Genomic DNA, 12,176 nt, shown 5'->3' with positions numbered 1-12,176 from the left:
ATTTTTATACATACATAAACATTTAAGACGTATATACATACTAATGCTAATAGTTTATTTTTAGCAAAATGAGTGAAAAGAAGAACACTCTAAATCAAATCAATATTTTGTGTGACAACCCTTTGCCTTCAAAATACCATCAATTCTTCTAGGTACACTTGCACAGAGGTTTTTTTTAGGAACTCAGTAGGTAGGTTATTCCAAACATCTTGGAGAACTATCCACAGTTCTTCTGTGGATTTAGGAAGCCCCAGTTGCTTCTGTCTCTTCATGTAATCCCAGACACGCTAAACTATGTTGAGACTAGGGCTCTGTGGTGCTCTTGTTATTTTTCATGCTTAAGATAGTTCTTAATGACTTTGGTTGTATGTTTAGTCATGCTCTTGGTTGTATGTTTAGTCATGCTCTTGGTTGTATGTTTAGAGTCATTGTCATGCTGCAGAATATATTTGGGGCCAATCTGATTCCTTCCTGATGGATTAGTATCTGCCTGTACTTCGCTGCATTTAGGAGACCAATAATTCTGACCAACTCTATTTGCAGCAATGCAACCCTAAACTTGCAAGGAGCCTTCACCATGCTTCACTGTTGCCTGTAGTCACTCATTCTTGTTTCTCTTTCCAGCACAACTGTGAAAAAATGCCTTCTGCTACAGCCAAATGTTTAAATGTATTCCTTATCAGTCCATAGCAACTGCTGCCATTTTTCTGCACCCTAGTTACTGTGTTTGTTTTCATGGTAGAGTCACTTGGCCTTGTTTCCACCTCAGAGGTATAGCTTTTTGCTGCAAGTCTTCCATGAAGACCACTTCTGACCAGACTTCCTGGACAGTAGATGGGTTTACCATGGTCCCACTGTTTTCTGCTAATTCTGAGCTGATGGCACTGCTGGGCATCTATTGAATGTGAAAGGATATAAGCATGATGTGTCTTTTATCTGCTGCACTCTTTGACCAACCACTGCGTCTCAGTCCTCAAAGTTGCATTGTTTCTTTGTGCTTCTTCAGAAGAACTTGGACAGCACATCAGAAAACCCCCGTCTGCCTTGAAATTTCTTGTGTCATGTTGCTGTGCTCAAACGTACCATGGTTGTCTTCAGCAACCTCATCTTGTTAGCAGAGTTTGTCTGTTTCATTTAATAATTGTATTCCAACCTACATATTACATTGATGATCATTAGCACTTGTTTGGTATAATTGTTTAATCGTGCAACCTGCTATATACTTACAAAATCCCTGACTTTGCACAAGTGCACCTAGAAAAATTGGTGCTGTTTTGAAGGTTAAGGGTTGTCACACCAAATATTTATGTGATTTTAGATGTTTCTTCTGTTCCCTCATCTTGCATTTTGTTAATTGAAAATAAACTATTAACATTTGGATTTTTGAAAGCATTCTTCCATTACAAGATTTTTTCACACCTGCCTAAAACATTTGCACAGTACTGTGTATATATGTGTATATATATATATATATATATATATATATATATATATATATATATATATATATATATATGACGGCAGACAGGCCAGCACTCACGGTTAACATTTTACCCACCCAGGGTGCTTCCATAGTATTGATAGTAGTAAAGAATGGGGATGCAGTCGCCAGGATTTCTAAAGTTACCTTTTAATGTAACGTTTCGGGGTGTTACCCTCTTTGTCAGACAATACAAAATAACATTTACAAATAAATAGGGGGTAACACATTTTTAGAGTGCCTTATACTTTTAATGGATAATGTGGGAAGCAATATTAGTCCTGTCATTGAGCTCATATTACAAGTGGTGAGTTAAGTAATGTCCTCGAGCACAAACTAAAATACCACTGAAAAAACTAGCAATTTTTGAGACCTGAAGTAAACCAATATTATTATATAGCACAAAACTACATGAAGAGCTTCACTATTTGTGCACTATCATGTGCAATTTATTACACCCTCTGCTTAGCGCAATATCGGCTTAGAACTTGATCAATGTCAGTCATCTATTTTACGGTGCTCCCCCAAAGAAGTCTATTATGTGAGGGTGTAATGCATCCAAGCTATCTGACATGCAGATGGTAGTGCGTCCAAGACTATAATAAAATATAAGTAACTTTAGGTGCAAAAATAGAAGCACTGTTTGTTGTGTTTGAGTCATGTTCATGAATGATAGGGCTTCACTTGTAATCTAGCCCCATATGTGAAATAGCTAGAAAAACACTTTAAAGGGACAGTGTACTACAAAATGTTTACTGTTTAAAAAGATTGATAATCCCTTTATTACCCATTCCCCAGTTTTGCATAACCAACACTGCTATATTAATACACTTTTTACCTCTGTGATTACCTTGTTTCTAAGCCTCTGCAGACTGCCCCCTTATCTCAGTTCTTTTGACAGACATGCGTTTGTGCCAATCAGTGCTGACTTAAGTAACTCACGGGAGTGAGCACAATATTATCTATTTGACACACATGAACTAATAGTGTCTATCTGTCAAAAACTGTCAAAATGCACTAAGATAAGAGGCAGTTAGAAATTAGCATATAAGCCTACCTAGGTTTAGCTTTCCACAAAGCATACCAAGAGAAAAAAGCAAATTGGATGATAAAAGTAAATTGGAAAGTTGTTTGAAATTGCATGCCCTATATGAATCATGAAAGTTTAATTTTGACTAGCCTGTCCCTTTAGGTCTATATCTAAGGAAAACAGTGATGAGTGAAAGTGACAAACTACAGCTGATTGAGAACTCGGATATGAAACCTGTTGATATTAAGTGAAAGTACAGTCAGGCATTGCAGGCTGTAGTCCTTATCAGTGCTTCATCAGTGCCTTACCAGGCTTTTCTCAAGTATAGCTACTCACAGAACGATCATATGGCCATGCCCAGTACTTAAACGTCAACATCGTTAGTTTCAACATCTCTTGCCTTTGAGTATTAGACTTTGGTTTAAATAGGCAAAATCTGTTTCATGCCAAGATGAGTTTACAGTTAAGGAAGTGACTAATGCCTAGATGAGTTTATATTACTGAGAACCTTTTTAGAGTGATTTTTAACAGAGTGCTATAATAAGTTTACAGTAATTTAATAAAGTGTTTAATACAGAAATGTGCCTACAATAATGCCATTAATTTTAATGCCAGCTTGCTTATACAAAAATGCTATACATTTTTTAATTCCATCATGTCTATAATAATACTATGGAACTGTTTATTGCTAGTGTGTGTTTTCTGCCAGAATATGTTTATACCAATGCCAAGATGGAGGAAGGCATTTACATGGAGGATATAATGTAATGCCAGGATGTGTGTTATGCCAACAGGAGTTTAATGCCAGCATGTGTGCAAGAACATTTTCTTTGAAAAGTAAAAAACATGTGTAAAATAAAATAACATTTTCATAAAGTTACAATGGCAGTTATAGAGAAAACTGTAACATCGATGATGCATATGAAAAAAAAATAGTTAAGGGAGAATCTGTTTTTTTTTTTTCACACTACATGCAAATACATCATTGTTAACATTTATGCATTTTAATTATAATCATACTTTTTCAGTGATTAAAACACAGTGATAAACCTAAAAAATGTGTATTTGTACCTACAATTTAAATAGTATATATACATAATAGATAGTACTGCATTTTTATGTCATATTTCAAGGTATATAATGTGGGTTTTGCTTATAAAGTGTAAAAAACAAAAATATATCACCTTGTAGAGCAGAGTATGGCAGCCATATCCCCCATGTGACAACACAGAGGAGTAAGTTGCCGAGAAATGCAAAATAACTTTTTTTTTGTTGTATATGGTTGAGCAAATCTATATGTTAAAATTAATGCAGTAGAGGAGTCTGGTGGAATTACAACCAATTATTGCACTATTATAAGACTTACATAATCTGCCCATAATCAGCTCAGACTTAAAAAGCCATGATACCAAAATGTTGAAACACTTGAAAGTGATGCAGCATAGCTGTAAAAAGCTGACTAGAAAATATCACCTGAACATCTCCATGTAAAAATGAAATATATTTTACCTCAAAATGTCCTAAGTATTCAAACTCTATTGCAAAGGACTTTAAGCAGCAAATCAGTATGTCTGTCCCGGGACAGACAAGGGAGTGAGCTTCGTGTACACTCATGTTATTTCCCTATTCAGTTTAAGGAAGTTTACTATGAAATCTCATGAGAGTTAAAGGGACATTGAGCCCAAATTTTTTATTTCGTGATTCAGATAGAGCATGAAATTTTAAGCAACTTTCTAATTTACTCCTATTATCATATTTTCTTTATTCTCTTGGTATCTTTATTTGAAATGCAAGAATGTAAGTTTAGATGCCGGCCCATTTTAGGTGAACAACCTGGGTTATCCTTTCTGATTGGTGGAAAAATTCATCCACCAATAAAAAAGTGCTATCCAGAGGTCTGAACCAAGAAAAAAGCTTAGATGCCTTCTTTTTCAAATAAAGATAGATAAAGAATAAAGAAAAAATTATCTTTGCCTGCTTAACTGCTAGGAAGGGTAAAGTGAGTGTGGTGACAAAAATGGTAGTTTTTATTTTCTCAAGCAAAAGTTTATTTTAAAAGGTACGGTGTGTACTATTCACTCTCTGGCAGAAAAGGGATGAAGATTTCTGCAAGGAGGATAATGATCTTAGCACTTTGTAACTAAGATCCACTGCTGTTCCCACAGAAGCTGAGGAGTACCGTTTAGCTGGGGGAACGGTTTGCATGCTAAGCTGCATTGAGGTATGTTCAGTCTATTTTTTTCTAGACAGACTGTGATAATTCTAGAAAAGGCTGACAATATCCCCATGAGGGAAGGGTAAGCTGTATTCAGACACTTAATAGAGAATCCCCGCTTGCATAGCGGGCTCATTTGTTACTGGTGGCACTTATGGGAAAAAACGTTTTTTTATTGAAAAATTTAACATTTTTTGAGGGACTTTAAGGGGTCATTGTGGCTGATTTAAGGGTTATTAACCCACATGGTGTGTTTCTTTTAGGCCCCACTAACATCGAGTGAGGTGGGAGGGGCCTATTTTCGCGCCTCAGTTGCGCAGTTTCTTTTACTCTGAAGACATCCAGCTGCTTCTCCAGAGGGTCCTGCTGTGTTTGAGGGCCTAAAAGAAGGTTTTTCCCCACAAATCTATCCTAAAGGGCAGGTAGGCGCCACAGCAGAGCTGTGGCAAGGTGCTGAACATTTTTATACCGTTTTTTTTTACGTTTTGTCAATCCGGTTTTTACATTAAGGGGTTAATCGTTTATTTGGCTGGCTGTGCAAACTTACTAAGGCTTTATGATTCTACTCTAAAAAATTTCGTAAATTTTACTGCTTTTTTACACTGTTTTGCAGAGTTTTTGCATCTTTTTTTTTTTTTTCCTCTTAAAGGCACAGTACCGTTTTTTTTCTAAGTATTATTTACTTTGAATAAAGTGTTTTCCAAGCTTGCTTGTTTCATTACTAGCCTGTTTAACATGTCTGACACCAAGGAAAATCCTTGTTCAATGTGTTTAGAAGCCATTGTGGAACCCCCTCTTAGAATGTGTCCCACTTGCACTGACATGTCTATAAATTATAAAGAACATATTATAGCACTTAAAAATATAGCAATAGATGATTCTCAGACAGAAGGAATTGAGGGTTTGCCATCTAGCTCTCCCCAAGTGCCACAACCAGTAACGCCCGCACAAGTGACGCCAAGTACCTCTAGTGCGTCGACTTCATTTACTTTACAAGACATGGCCACAGTTATGAATACAACCCTCACAGCGGTTGTATCTAAACTGCCTGGTTTACAAGGAAAGCATGACAGCTCTGGGTTAAGAACAAATGCTGAGCCTTCTGACGCTTTACTAGCCGTATCCGATATACCCTCACAATGTTCTGAAGTAGGGGTAAGGGATTTGCTATCTGAGGGAGAGATTTCTGATTCAGGAAAGACGCTCCCTCAGACAGATTCTGATATGACAGCATTTAAATTTAAGCTTGAACACCTCCGCTTGTTGCTTAGGGAGGTATTAGCGACTCTGGATGATTGTGACCCTATTGTGGTCCCAGAGAAATTGTGTAAAATGGATAAATACTTAGAGGTTCCTGTTTACACTGGCGTTTTTCCAGTCCTTAAGAGGATTGTGAATATTGTTACTAAGGAGTGGGATAGACCAGGTATACCATTTGCTCCCCCTCCTGTTTTTAAGAAAATGTTTCCCATATCTGACACCATGCGGGACTCGTGGCAGACGGTTCCTAAGGTGGAGGGAGCTGTTTCTACTCTCGCTAAGCGTACGACTATGCCTATCGAAGACATTTGTGCTTTCAAAGATCCTATGGATAAAAAATTAGAGGGTCTCCTAAAGAAAATTTTTGTTCATCAAGGTTTTCTTCTCCAACCTATTGCGTGCATTGTTCCTGTAACTACTGCAGCTGCTTTCTGGTTCGAGGCTCTAGAAGAGGCTCTTCAGATGGAGACTCCATTAGAGGATATTATGGATAGAATTAAGGCCCTTAAATTGACTAATTCTTTCATTACAGATGCCGCTTTCCAATTGGCTAAATTAGCGGCAAAGAATTCAGGTTTTGCCATTTTAGCACACAGGGCGTTATGGCTTAAGTCCTGGTCTGCTGATGTGTCATCAAAATCTAAACTTTTGAACATCTCTTTCAAAGGAAAGACCCTATTCGGGCCTGAACTGAAAGAGATTATTTCAGACATCACTGGAGGGAAAGGCTACGCCCTCCCTCAGGATAAAACAAATAAAATGAGGACCAAACAAAATAATTTTCGTTCCTTTCGGAACTTCAAGGGTGGTCCCGCTTCAGCTTCCCCTGCTGCAAAGCACAAGGGGAATTTTGCCCAATCCAAGTCAGTCTGGAGACCTAACCAGGCTTGGAACAAAGGTAAACAGGCCAAGAAGCCTGCTGCTGCCTCCAAGACAGCATGAAGGGGTAGCCCCTGATCCGGGACCGGATCTAGTAGGGGGCAGACTCTCTCTCTTCGCTCAGGCTTGGGCAAGAGATGTTCACGATTCCTGGGCTTTAGAAATTGTGTCCCAGGGATATCTTCTGGACTTCAAAGACTCCCCCCAAGGGGGAGATTTCACGTTTTTCAATTGTCTGCAAACCAGACAAAGAGAGAGGCGTTCTTACGCTGTGTAGAAGACCTACATACCATGGGAGTGATCCGCCCAGTTCCAAAAGCGGAACAAGGGCTAGGTTTTTACTCAAACCTGTTTGCGGTTCCCAAAAAAGAGGGAACTTTCAGACCAATCTTGGTTCTCAAAATTCTAAACAAATTCCTCAGAGTACCATCATTCAAGATGGAGACTATTCGGACTATTCTACCTCTGATTCAGGAGGGTCAATATATGACTACCGTGGACTTAAAGGATGCATATCTACACATCCCTATTCACAGAGATCATCATCAATTCCTCAGATTCGCCTTTCTGGACAGGCATTACCAGTTTGTGGCCCTTCCCTTTTGGTTGGCCACGGCTCCCAGGATTTTCACAAAGGTGCTAGGGTCCCTTTTGGCGGTTTTAAGACCGCGGGGCATAGCAGTGGCGCCTTATCTAGACGACATCTTAATTCAGGTGTCGACTTTCCAGTTAACCAAGTCTCACACGGACATCGTGTTGGCTTTTCTGAGATCTCACGGGTAGAAGGTGAACATAAAAAAAGAGTTCTCTCTTCCCTCTCACAAGAGTTTCCTTCCTAGGGACTCTGATAGACTCGGTAGAAATGAAAATATTTCTGACGGAGGTCAGGAAATCAAAATTCTTAACCACTTGCCGAGCTCTTCATTCCATTCCTCGGCCATCAGTGGCTCAGTGTACGGAGGTAATCGGACTCATGGAAGTGGCAATGGACATAGTTCCTTTTGCCCGCCTACACCTCAGACCACTGCAGCTGTGCAGGCTCAAACAGTGGAATGGGGATTATGCAGATTTATCTCTGCAAATTCATCTGGATCAGGAGACCAGAGATACTCTTCTCTGGTGGTTGTCTCAGGACCACCTGGCTCAGGGAATGTGTTTCCGCACGCCAGGGTGGATTATTGTAATGACAGATGCCAGCCTGCTAGGCTGGGGTGCAGTCTGGAACTCCCTGAAAGCACAGGGCTTATGGTCTCGGGAGGAAACTCTCCTCCCGATAAACATTCTAGAACTGAGAGCGATATTCAATGCCCTTCAGGCGTGGCCTCAGCTAGCTGTGGCCAAATTCATCAGATTTCAGTCGGACAATATCACGACTGTAGCTTACATCAACCACCAAGGAGGAACACGGAGTCCTCTAGCGATGATGGAAGTAACCAAAATAATCCGATGGGCGGAGACTCACTCTTGCCATCTTTCAGCAATCCATATCCCAGGGGTAGAGAACTGGGAGGCAGATTTCCTAAGTCCGTCAGACTTTTCATCCGGGGGAGTGGGAGCTCCATCCGGAAGTATTTGCCCAGCTGACTCAGCTATGGGGCACACCAGAATTGGATCTGATGGCTTCCCGTCAGAACGCCAAGCTTCCATGTTACAGGTCCAGGTCCCGGGATCCCCAGGCGGTACTGATAGATGCTCTAGCAGTGCCTTGGTCCTTCAATCTGGCCTATGTATTTCCACCGTTTCTTCTCCTCCCACGTCTGGTTGCCAGAATCAAGCAGGAGAGAGTTTCGGTGATTCTGATAGCACCTGCGTGGCCACGCAGGACTTGGTATGCAGACCTAGTGGACATGTCATCTGTTCCACCGTGGACTCTACCAATGAGGCAGGACCTTCTAATCCAAGGCCCATTCAAGCATCCAAATCTAATTTCTATGCGTCTGACTGCTTGGAGATTGAACGCCTGATTTTATCAAAGCGTGGTTTCTCGGAGTCAGTCATTGATACCCTGATTCAAGCTAGAAAGGTTACTCATGGAGTAAGATTAGGATTCCTAGAATATTGTCTTTTCTCCAAGAAGGATTGGAGAAGGGATTATCAGCTAGCTCCTTTAAAGGACAGATTTCTGCTTTGTCTATTCTTTTACACAAGCGTCTGGCAGATGTCCCTGACGTTCAAGCGTTTAGTCAGGCTTTAGTCAGAATCAAGCCTGTATTCAAACCTGTCGCTCCACCATGGAGCCTGAATTTAGTTCTTAAAGTTCTTCAAGGGGTTCCGTTTGAACCTATGCATTCCATAGATATTAAGCTTCTATCTTGGAAAGTTCTGTTTTTAGTAGCTATCTCTTCGGCTCGAAGAGTTTCTGAGTTATCTGCTTTACAGTGTGACTCACTTTATCTTGTTTTCCATGCAGATAAGGTGGTTTTACGTACCAAACCTGGATTCCTTCCTAAGGTTGTTTCTAATAGGAATATCAATCAGGAAATTTTTGTTCCTTCTCTGTGTCCTAATCCTTCTTCAAAGAAGGAACGTCTGTTACACAATCTTGATGTGGTACGTGCTTTAAAGTTCTACTTACAAGCAACCAAAGATTTCCGTCAAACATCTTCATTATTTGTTGTTTATTCTGGTAAGCGGAGAGGTCAAAAAGCTACGGCTACCTCTCTTTCTTTTTGGCTGAAAAGCATCATCCGTTTGGCTTATGAGACTGCTGGCCAGCAGCCTCCTGAAAGGATTACTGCTCATTCTACTAGAGCTGTGGCTTCCACATGGTCTTTTAAAAATGAGGCTTCTGTTGAACAGATTTGTAAGGCGGCGACTTGGTCTTTGCTTCATACTTTTTCCAAATTTTACAAATATTTGATACTTTTGCTTCTTCGGAGGCTATTTTTGGGTGAAAGGTTCTACAAGCAGTGGTGCCTTCCGTTTAAGGTACCGCTCTTGTCCCTCCCTTCATCCGTGTCCTAAAGCTTTGGTATTGGTATCCCACAAGTATGGATGAATCCGTGGACTCGATACATCTTACAAGAGAAAACAGAATTTATGCTTACCTGATAAATTTCTTTCTCTTGTGATGTATCGAGTCCACGGCCCGCCCTGTCTGTTTAAGACAGGTAGTATATTTTTATTTTAAAAACATCAGTCACCTCTGCACCCAATAGTTTCTCCTTTTTCTTCCTAGCCTTCGGTCGAATGACTGGGGGGTGGAGCTAAGGGAGGAGCTATATAGACATCTCTGCTGTGGGTGCTCTCTTTGCCACTTCCTGTTAGGAAGGAGAATATCCCACAAGTATGGATGAATCCGTGGACTTGATACATCATAAGAGAGAGAAATTTATCAGGTAAGCATAAATTCTGTTTTTACAGTTATACTGCATCAGTTTCAAGTGATTTAGCATATGAGTATTATGTCCCTTTAAGTACAGTTGATTATATTAGTACATTTATATTACATTTTTTCTTAAATTTTAATTCTAAATGCAAAAATGTTATAAATGGGGTTGAGGCATATTTAAGAAAAACAAATAATTCAGAGGGTTATGCGCAGCTTTAGTTTAAAGGGACAGTAATACAACTTGTATTCACAATGATTCTCATCAGCCTTCCAATAGATTAACATAGTAGGAGAGTCTGAACATTATTAGAACAGATTAACACCTTATTTTTCAATGATCGTACTCTACCCATCACTTTCATTATTTGGAGGAGCCAATCCAGACTAGAGTCTGTAAGCAGGGTTTGCCTCACCCATTGTGTTAACAAAACTTCTATTGTTTGGATTCAGCAGAAACAATAAAATACCAAACTGCAAATTGGGGAGAAACATGTGGCAACGTTAGGCGTGTGAAGCCTGCCAGGTGCTCTTTTAGATTTCAGGAATGTAAAATCCACAATTTTCAGATTTAACGTAGAGTAAAAGGGGGCAGAAAAATAATGTAAGTATATGGCTAAGTTGTTTTACTATGCATAATTAAGCATTTTATAACATAAAAGGGTTTACTATCCAACATGAATGGGTGTTAACGTTTGGAGGCTGGATCCTGGATGGTATTTGTTACCTGATATAGAACTTTTACTCCTAACACCAATATTTTTTATCCACTCCATACAACACCTTTAATGTTCCTGAAAATAAATTAAAAAAGTAAATAGATGTAAAAATGATTGTTGGTTTATGGTAATAAAAAACAAAGGGATGATACATACTGATATTGTTTGCTAGACAAAAATTGCAATGTCATGTTAATATTGTGACAGATATGTTCTTTTATTAATATTAAAAAATAATGAATAACGTGGGGCGGAGTCTAGCCACGCTGGACGATGGCAGCAAAATTCTAGAGCTCCTAGGCCCCATGGCAGGCTAAATGCATATTTTACAAGTCAGGACTCCCTATACAACCTAAATTATACTGATAACAGAGGGGAGAATTGGCAAGGAGCAGACAAGTAGAAAGAAGATCTGTATATCCTGTTATTGCCTTTCCCCATAGCTCACATCAAAAAACGGAGCAAGCAGGAAGGATTGCATGAAAGAACACTGGCATAGCAGAAACCAAAGACGCAGCATAATTAAAGACTCAGCGACATTCAAATATAACCCTGCACGGACACCGCATATACCTGCAGAGCATATAGCAGTAGCGGGGACTCGGCGGCAAACAACAGCATCGACGGAGGAGTCCCATGAAGAGAACGCACGGCACCGTCACACTTAATAGGCCAGCCGCCCCCCATACCGGACGCAAATAAACTGACAAGGTAGGAAACAAGGAGCCTCACATAGTTACCACCCGGTACTGCTGGAGAGCGGAATCAGGTACACAGTCTGATCTGATGTGATAGCAGAAACGGACAATACATAGCGTATACACAGACAGACCAGTTTTTGCATTCACGGAGTAGCAGCCATTTTAGAACAGGCCTACGAATAATCAAACCACGAGCTGAGAGTGGTATAAATGTATTAGTGGGGAACGGCTAGGCAAGAACAGGCACAGGACAACACAGTGTGTCTCAAAGTCTATATTATAAATTTACAAGACACTGTATGTTAACAAAAGAATGCAGCAAAAGAAGGAGAAAGATAAAGTAAACAAAGATAAATAATAAATAAAAACTCACCCTAGCATAAACTGCTCAAGATAACACAAGATTTTCAATATCAATTTTGACTAAAATAAAAAATATACAGTAAAATAAGAGACACCAACATCCTTGGTAAAGAAATGACCAGCAAAACGTCAGCAAAGGGGGATAAAAGCACCAGATCTAGGACTCTTGGACAGTACTTAAAGCCCATGGAACAACAAGAT

At 39.8% G+C, this 12,176-nt stretch overlaps 1 protein-coding gene across 2 annotated transcripts in view; it reads left to right on the top strand.

Annotated features, from left to right (window-relative positions):
- The window catches only part of LRRC49 (leucine rich repeat containing 49), a 334,467-nt gene that overhangs the window by 238,097 nt on the left and 84,194 nt on the right, over window positions 1-12,176 (top strand). The gene's annotated exons all lie outside the window — the stretch shown is intronic.

The sequence above is a fragment of the Bombina bombina genome, chromosome 6 (genome assembly GCF_027579735.1).
Source record: "Bombina bombina isolate aBomBom1 chromosome 6, aBomBom1.pri, whole genome shotgun sequence".
NCBI classification, from domain to species: Eukaryota; Metazoa; Chordata; class Amphibia; order Anura; family Bombinatoridae; genus Bombina; species Bombina bombina.
This window is presented reverse-complemented; position numbering and strand designations above follow the sequence as displayed.